The following is a 7981-nucleotide window of genomic DNA, read 5'->3' on the forward strand; positions in this document are numbered from 1 at the left end:
CTGCAAACCTTTCAGTTTTTAATTTCCCCATAACAGTGCAGATATGAATTCTGCCCATTACAGAAACTTGGTTAGGTGTAACTCATCAATGTAATTCCAGGTTTTCTAACCCTTCAAAGGGGTCAGCCCTTTTCATATTTCTCTTATTCTCTCCTCCCACCCTGCTGCCTCATTGTATTTTCCAGTGTTAGTTCGCACACTGGTCTACAGACATTCAGGAATCTTCACTTCTGATTCATCTCTTCCTGCAGCTGCTCAGCAATAACATGAGAGGCAAAAGACACAGGTTAGAACATTAAAGACTTCAATTATAGATCACCTTTTTTTGGTTTGATTTGGGTTTCTTTTTTTACCTTGAGAGTGGTCAGGTCTGGAAGAGGTTGCCCAGAGGGGTTAAAGGATCTCCTTCCCAAGAGGTGTTCAAAACTCAACTAGAAATGGTCCAGAGCAACCTGATCTAATTATACTTTGAGCAGGGAGGTTCCCCAGATGGCCCCCAGAGGTCCCTTCCAACCTAAATAATTCATAGCTCTATGAGCTATAGACCTAAAACAAGGTAATTGTATTTTCACTGTACAGTCCTACCTCTGAAACATTTTTTTCCTCTCTATCTGTCTTAATCACATCATAACCAGAGGTGTTAACATTCACATCATTAACATCTCAGCAGGTCAATGTAATTGATAATGTCAGTGAAATTAAAATGTCGTTTTATTAAGGCTGTACCATTTCTTCAGGTCTTTTCCTCACCAGACTGGAACCCAGCCTTTATGCCTCATAAAAACAAAATCCTTGATAATATTTCAAGGGTTAGTATGCCAGCATAGTGAGGTACTCCAATGCTGCTCCAGACTTTCTATAGGATATAAGTAGTATGCAGCAGAAATAATGCATTGAAGGAGGTGTTTGGATGGTACTACACAAAATCAGACACATCTGCCTCAGTTAAAGAGGTTTTGACGATGCCATTCTTGCACAATACTGGTTTTGGAACATTGCTTCCTTCAGGCCTACACGAATGAATGCACTGGGCAAGGCAGGTGGAGCGTTATAATATATTCAGGAATTTCTGAGTTTTGAAAAGCCTGCCTTTGCAATAAAAATGTAAATTTAGAATGTATAAAAAACATTTTTGTCAATTATATAATCATTTTTTGGCATATTCTGCTGGACTAAATATTTACAGCATTGCTAATAAACTCCACAGCCTTTCACTCGTGTTTGACAGATCTGTGATGAGGTACCAGAAGCACATTAAATCACCTTGAAGAATATTTCAAGATCCATTGGCTGTTATACATAACTCAAATTCAAGGTGAAGTACTTCGAATTCTAGAAGTTACAGTAGTTAAAAAAGTAGAGGCTTAATGATGGCAGATGACAAAATACAGTGAGAACTTCAGTGTAGACCAAATAGATTTCTGGGAGACCATAGTTGCACAATCAGTCCATTAAACCTTCTGAAGTTATATTTAATTAGAAATAGCTAGGGGTTTTTTTTATATTTATTCATTTCTTGTTAATATAGTACTCACTGACACACAGGTAGGCATCCAGCATAAGAGTCCTAAAACCTAAAGTAAGCAAGCATCTTACACAGAAGTGTGTAATGTGCTGGGAAGAGCACAGATACATCAAGAGATATGGAGAAATATTTACCAGCTGAATAACTAAAGCTTTTATAACCTTACTACATTTCTGAAAGGGAAAAACCCTGTGCCTGAGAGCCTTTTACAAGGGTGATTACCCATTAATAAACTAAGAAGCCTAAACCCAGTATTACCCATTAAGCTAAATAAAATAAAGCAAGATAGATCTCAACTTAAATTACAACTGCAATAAAGTGAATTAATATACTTTTAAGATACAGTATGAAGTCAACAACTGCACTTTATATGAGCACAAGTGGGATTCAGATTGTAAAATTACCTGTCTGAGACTTAAGAACGCATTATAATGGCAGTATAACAAACATAACCTCCTTCCAGCCTCTTTGAGGCAGATGCTAGGCTTACCAGAATTGCTGTTTATTAAGCAACTTATGCAATTTTCCATTATTTAACCTAATTGCCCTTGTTTCGTTCAAAACGGCTTAAAACCCTCTTTTTCCCATTTTGGCAAGCTAATACACAACAAACACAATTTCCAACCCTTGGAATGCAATATGATAAAAGACAGCAATTTCTACATATTTCGATGTGTACAAGTTGTCACGCAGACACACTTAACCACAGTTTCTAAAGGTTACAATTATTACTTACCTGTAGGGAAAGCATCTATAGACAAGTTTGCAGAGACTTGAGCTGACATCTGCTTTGGACTAGCCCCAGGACAGCAGTAATCTGCATCTTGTTGGTCCAAGAGGAAACTTCCTGTGCTGCTTACCCTTATGGATGGGATCCTCCTTTCTCTTCAGCTGCTCAGATGTAGTGAGGGCTGTCACATCGTCCATCTCTGAAATATGCGGTTTCCTCTCCTTTTTTCTGTCCTCTTTAACTTCTGGACATTATCTTCAATTTAGCCCCATGTCAAACGGTGTAAATTGAACTTTTCTGCTAGCAGTTTGCATGTTGTCAACCTCTTTTAAAGCCATGGTAGAAGGGTCTCAAAATAGGAAGGTTTCAGGATAAGGAGATTAGTGCACAGCTCTTTTATCAAATCCCACATAGGATAAGAGGTGAATTGATGATGCTGTCAGTTTCTCTCACTTCCTCTGGTTGTTTCATTTAATTGATGATCTAATTCACCAATATTTTCTCTGACTTCACTGATACTTCCATTGCACCTGCCAATATTTTGAACTCTCTCAATGATTTTTCAATCATTTTTGGTCCTATGAGCAGTAAAGGGTCAGGAGAATTAAGTAATTTTATTCACCCTAGCCAAAGAAAGGTCACCCCTGGCAAAATCATTTTTTGCAGGTACACTGATAAGAAATTTAGTTAAGCAAGTAAAACCAATGTTAGCAGAGCATTAGATAGGAAAGTATGGAAAGACAGCTTTAAATACATAAGCTTTGTCCAAAGGAGTTTATTATTTTACTGTTGTCTCCAAGCAATGGCTTCAAAGAAACTAGTCATTCTCAGTATTTATTTTTAAAAAATGCACAAAAGTGATTGAGAGATTATAAGTTGTCAACTTATGTGATTATTTTCATTTTTCAGCAATGTTTAGTTTATGTTAAGGTATATATAAAAAATCCTCAAAAACATTTAAAAGTAAAATCTTATATTTCTCCTTTGATAATATTTCCACACAGTGGATTTACACTGCAGAACAGGTTGCAGTAATTTTCTTCCATTTTCAGCCAGTTTTTATTTTTACTTTTATTAGGAGGACTGCCAGATTGTCTTATGCTTGGAGAGGACTCGAATTGAAAAGGATATTCTCTCTGCTGTGGTCTCAAATGTCATCATTCTTCCAGCTGGCACAATATATAGGAAGAGTGAATAAGTACATAGGATGCATGGGACAAGAGCACTTCAGTACATCAGCATATATACAGGGTTAAGTATTTGTAAATGCATTCCCTGTATTTAAATTTCATGGATTTTGTTCCCTTGCATGTTAGCATCACTTCCACATCAAAGAATCACATTTGGTTTAAACAAGTTGCGAAACCAGATGCCATGAGAATGAAATCCTCTCCAAATGCACTGGATACTTTAATCTCCATCTCTCAAAATGCAGGCATTATATATCAAATAAACTTTGCTCCCAGTTTAACTGGAACATCCTGTAAGATCCAGTCCATTAAATAAACTTAAAGACTGAAGTTTAAGTGTGGTTTCCCTGCCTCATAATAGCAACTCCTTCTTTCTCTGAATCAAATCTAAGCAGGGTGTGCCTGAGACTTCTCATTCCTGGACAACTGTTAGGACTTGCCAAAATGGGTCCTGGGACCAGCAGAATTTTAAATTTCAGTCTTTTCTGAAGGGTAGAGGGTTTTCCCAGGCACTGCTGGCCATGGCTCCTAGGAACTATAGTAAGTACTTTCTTCCTAAAGATTTGCTTTAATCTCCAGAAGTTTTTTCCATGCTATGGGTGGAATGTCATTTTCAGTAGACATGGGTACTCACCAGTGATCAAAGACATAAGAAAAAGCAGTGCAGAAGCTGCCCCTGGCCATGAAAAGAGAGAAGAAGTCTGTCCAGTTAGGACAAATCCACTGAAATCTCTCAGTACTTAGGATGGTTCCTGGGCTGGATTTAAGGCATCCAAACACAGACTGACAAAGATAAAAGCCCCTTTTCAGCAGTTATTTAGCCTAAATTCTTAAGGCCTCTAGAATTTCAGGTTTTCAGGTGACCAAACCTGAGATGCTTAGAGACAATTTACTAATTCAGGCCCTACAAAGAGCCAGTCCCAGCCTTTCTTCTGGTTGTCTTGTTTGATGGACTTGATGTAGTTGGTTGTCTCAGAACATATTTATTGAATGAGTCTCTGCACAAAATTGGGTTGCAGGTGCTTATTCCTTTGGAAATATGGTTAGAGAAATGACATCTCTCTCTCTGCTGATTGGACTGGGACTGTTTTTACACTTGCTTAGTGGTTAGAGTTCTCATTCAGAGGTAAGGAGGGTACAGGCCAATTCTCAGCCCTGCCTGTCAGATGCTGGTATGCTTCCAACTCTCACATTATGGAATAGCACTGTAGACAGCTATTCCCTGGTAGATGGCAATCCTCAACCTCTCCTGAACCTGTGCATTAGAAAGAGGGAATATTGCTTTAGCTGCATGATGCAAGCAGTCTCAAAGAAGAGGTCATTCCTGGTCTTCTGTCCGCAGCCCCAATCACTGCCTGTGCATTTGGCATAATAATACTTAACACAAAACTCTTAGTACAGTCCTGGGAGCAGCAACATGAATCCAGAGCTCCCACATCCCACTTGAATCACTAGTAAATGGAGGTCATTACGCTCCTTCTTTTCTGACCAAGAGATTTTGTAACTCTTCTGTGCAAAGTGGAGCTGGTTCAGAAGGGATTTGGTCCTACTACGGGACTGCCTTGAGCCTGGTACACAAAGCAGTGTGAAAAAGTAAGTCAGAATCTTTTGATGAACCTGAAAAGGGATTTGCTTGTGTCCTTATGATATAGTGGTGCACCCTTCTTTTTAGAGGATGAAGGAACCTATTAGCAGAACAAGCTTTTAGACTGGGAATCCTGAGGGAAATCAGGTACCTATTAGCATAGAATGAGAAAGCCCTATCCTAGAAAGTGGTCAGATTGAAGACATGTTTTTGCAGGCTTCTCCCATAGACTCATGTAGGTGACTCCTTCCTCAGTGTGCTAATTGCCAAAATTTCCATTTGGAAGCATTGCATTCTCCCCATTAACTTTGTTTAGCATTTCTTCATTTCTGGATGTGGGCATTCAAAGCCTTAATTATAATAGTAGTATTGATGTGGCCAGGATAGTTTAAATGAAGCGAGATTTGTAGGCAGATCATGTTTCCTATTAGAAAGGAAGAAAAAGGAAAAAGAAAGCAGGCTATCAGGCATTTTTATAGATTAAAAAATTTGAAGCTCCCCCTGGTTTTTTCTGCCAATATTTGGATTAATAAAAGATATTTCTCTGTCTACAAAACTTGTCTCATCAATTCAGGGTAAAAAATGCATCACCACCTTCCCTAGAATTTAAGATTTGCCCAGTACAACCCATTTTGATAATATTCCATGCCTTTCATTTTTCAGAGTGAGCTGTGGAGTGGGAGCAGAAACAAGACAGCTTAGTTTCTTAATCTTTTTTGTCTTTGTACCCTCAAGCCACTTAGCAGAGGTTTTGGCCTGGATGGTACCCAGAGACTCTAGGGGAACTTTGCCAAAACAATTTCCTAATCCTATCTCAACAGTAAAGATACCTCCTAACACTAACTTGGGTGCTTCCCTGTTGTTTGCTGTAACACACCTTTGTATGGAATTCATTTTGCTTTTTAACCACTCAGGCATCATTTCTACATCAGCATTTAATACTCTGGGATGGCAAAATGAAGGATATTTTGCCATCCCTTATGCCTTTAACAGAAAACTCAGATCCTACGTATGGCTAAAGGGTTCTGCCACTGTGAAATGGGTGGTTCTCTTTGTCACTGATGCTATCACCGCAGTTTTGGGCTCCTCATGATTTCTCACCTGCCTTCCTGGTGGCTACAACAGCCTTAGGAACTGGATCACACAGTTCCTCTAGAAGCTTTCTGAGCTTCCCAAGGAAGGCAGTATTTTACTTTCAGGCCACACCATTTCCTAGGGCATTAAGACCCCTTCCTTCAGGATGTCCTTTTCCTCCTTTCCGGTACAACCCAATACCAGCTTTCTAAAAACAACCTCTCCACATCCTCACATGGTTCAGTACACCATCTTCTTGCCTTTGATCATTTTATCCCATGCTTTTCCCCCTCTGATAAGCACCTACAAAACATCTGCCTGCCATAAGTAAAATCTTTCTAACATTAACTGGTAAGTAGTATCTGTGTGTACAAAAAAATAAGACTTCAGGCATCCTCACTGTGGCCTGTATCAGCTTGGGGTGTCTGCTGAGCATGTCTGAGCTGCTCACAGCATTCATACCTGTGCTGTGTGCATGGGCTTGTGTCCCCATATGCTTCAATCCCTCTTTTGCACCTATAATCCTACCATAATGTAAGCGTATTGCAATATCACAAGCAGCTCCAGATTGTCAAACCTTTTTAACCTACAGCCCTGATGCACAATTGTAAATTTCAGTGAGGCTCTGCACACACCATAGCATCTTGTCCTTGCTGCTACAAATCTCCAAGGGAAACCTTTTCAGAGCTGGAATCTAGGCTACAAGGAAATATCTTTCCAAATACCTGTCAGGTTTTAGGGTTGTGCTGTATTAGTCATACACACGTTTTGTGTGACCGAGTTTCAACAAAGAATATGTTTCCTCTTTCAATATGTGCCAACTTTGAGATCTATTTTCAATCCTTACTTTATCTTTGTTATTTCTTCCATTTAGACTTCAAGGTCTTTCTTTTAGCAACAGACAAAGAAGTGGATGAAATTTTGATGAAAACTCACTCTTAAGCCTGGGCTTTCAAGTTCAGTCTGTCTTTCTAAATAATTGCTTACCTTTTATTTATGACCTACCATGAAGTATGTTTTTCCCCTAAGACTATTAAAGTGTTCTCACTGTCCTCTTCTTAAAAACCTTCTTATCAGCTGTTAACTTCTAATCCTATTCTGCAAAATCCCTGCCTCTCTATGATCTTCTCATGTAGTTTTTGTGTATTTCAATTAAAGTCTGATCTAGTTTCTCTTTCCTTGCCTACACACTGTCTTTGTCTTGCTTCAAACTTTTTAGATTCTCTTCTGGTTTAGACACACTAGTTTCCTATTTCAGATGTCACCCAACAAGTTTTTAAGAGAGCATCACAAGCAATACATTATCAACACAGTTATCCCCATTAAATACCCCTGATTATCAATAAAAGTATAGGTAAAGCTAACCTATAAATGCACAGCAAAACTTTCCCCATGAACTAGGAGCCACATCCCATCTCATTAAAAGTTACCTAGGCCCATACAAAGAGCACTACCTTCTAATCCAACTGCAACCAGCCTGGTTGGTGGGGGATTTGACTGAGATGAAACCTGAACTCAATAAATTAGTATGACATTCAGAATAAACGGTGAGACTCTGTAGGCAGAAAGACAAAGAATATTTAACATTTCCAATTTGATTTCTTCCAGTGCAATGTTTCTGTCTCATCCATCATTACTTTTGGTGACATCTTAGAGTAGGAGGAGGATACTCCATCATCTCTGAAAATCGTATGCACTTCTGCTGTTTTTCTTGTTAACTGCAAAACTAAGTTGCATGCAAGGAAAAAATCTGAAGCCTATAAATGCTCCTAGGTTTTAGATTTTTTCTGAACATGTTTGGGAAACACTTAAATTAGGTCCAATTAGTCTTCAATCAATCTAGTTGAAGAAATTATTCTTTTGGCTGCACTCACAGG

This window comes from Passer domesticus, chromosome 2 (genome assembly GCF_036417665.1).
Source record: "Passer domesticus isolate bPasDom1 chromosome 2, bPasDom1.hap1, whole genome shotgun sequence".
NCBI classification, from domain to species: Eukaryota; Metazoa; Chordata; class Aves; order Passeriformes; family Passeridae; genus Passer; species Passer domesticus.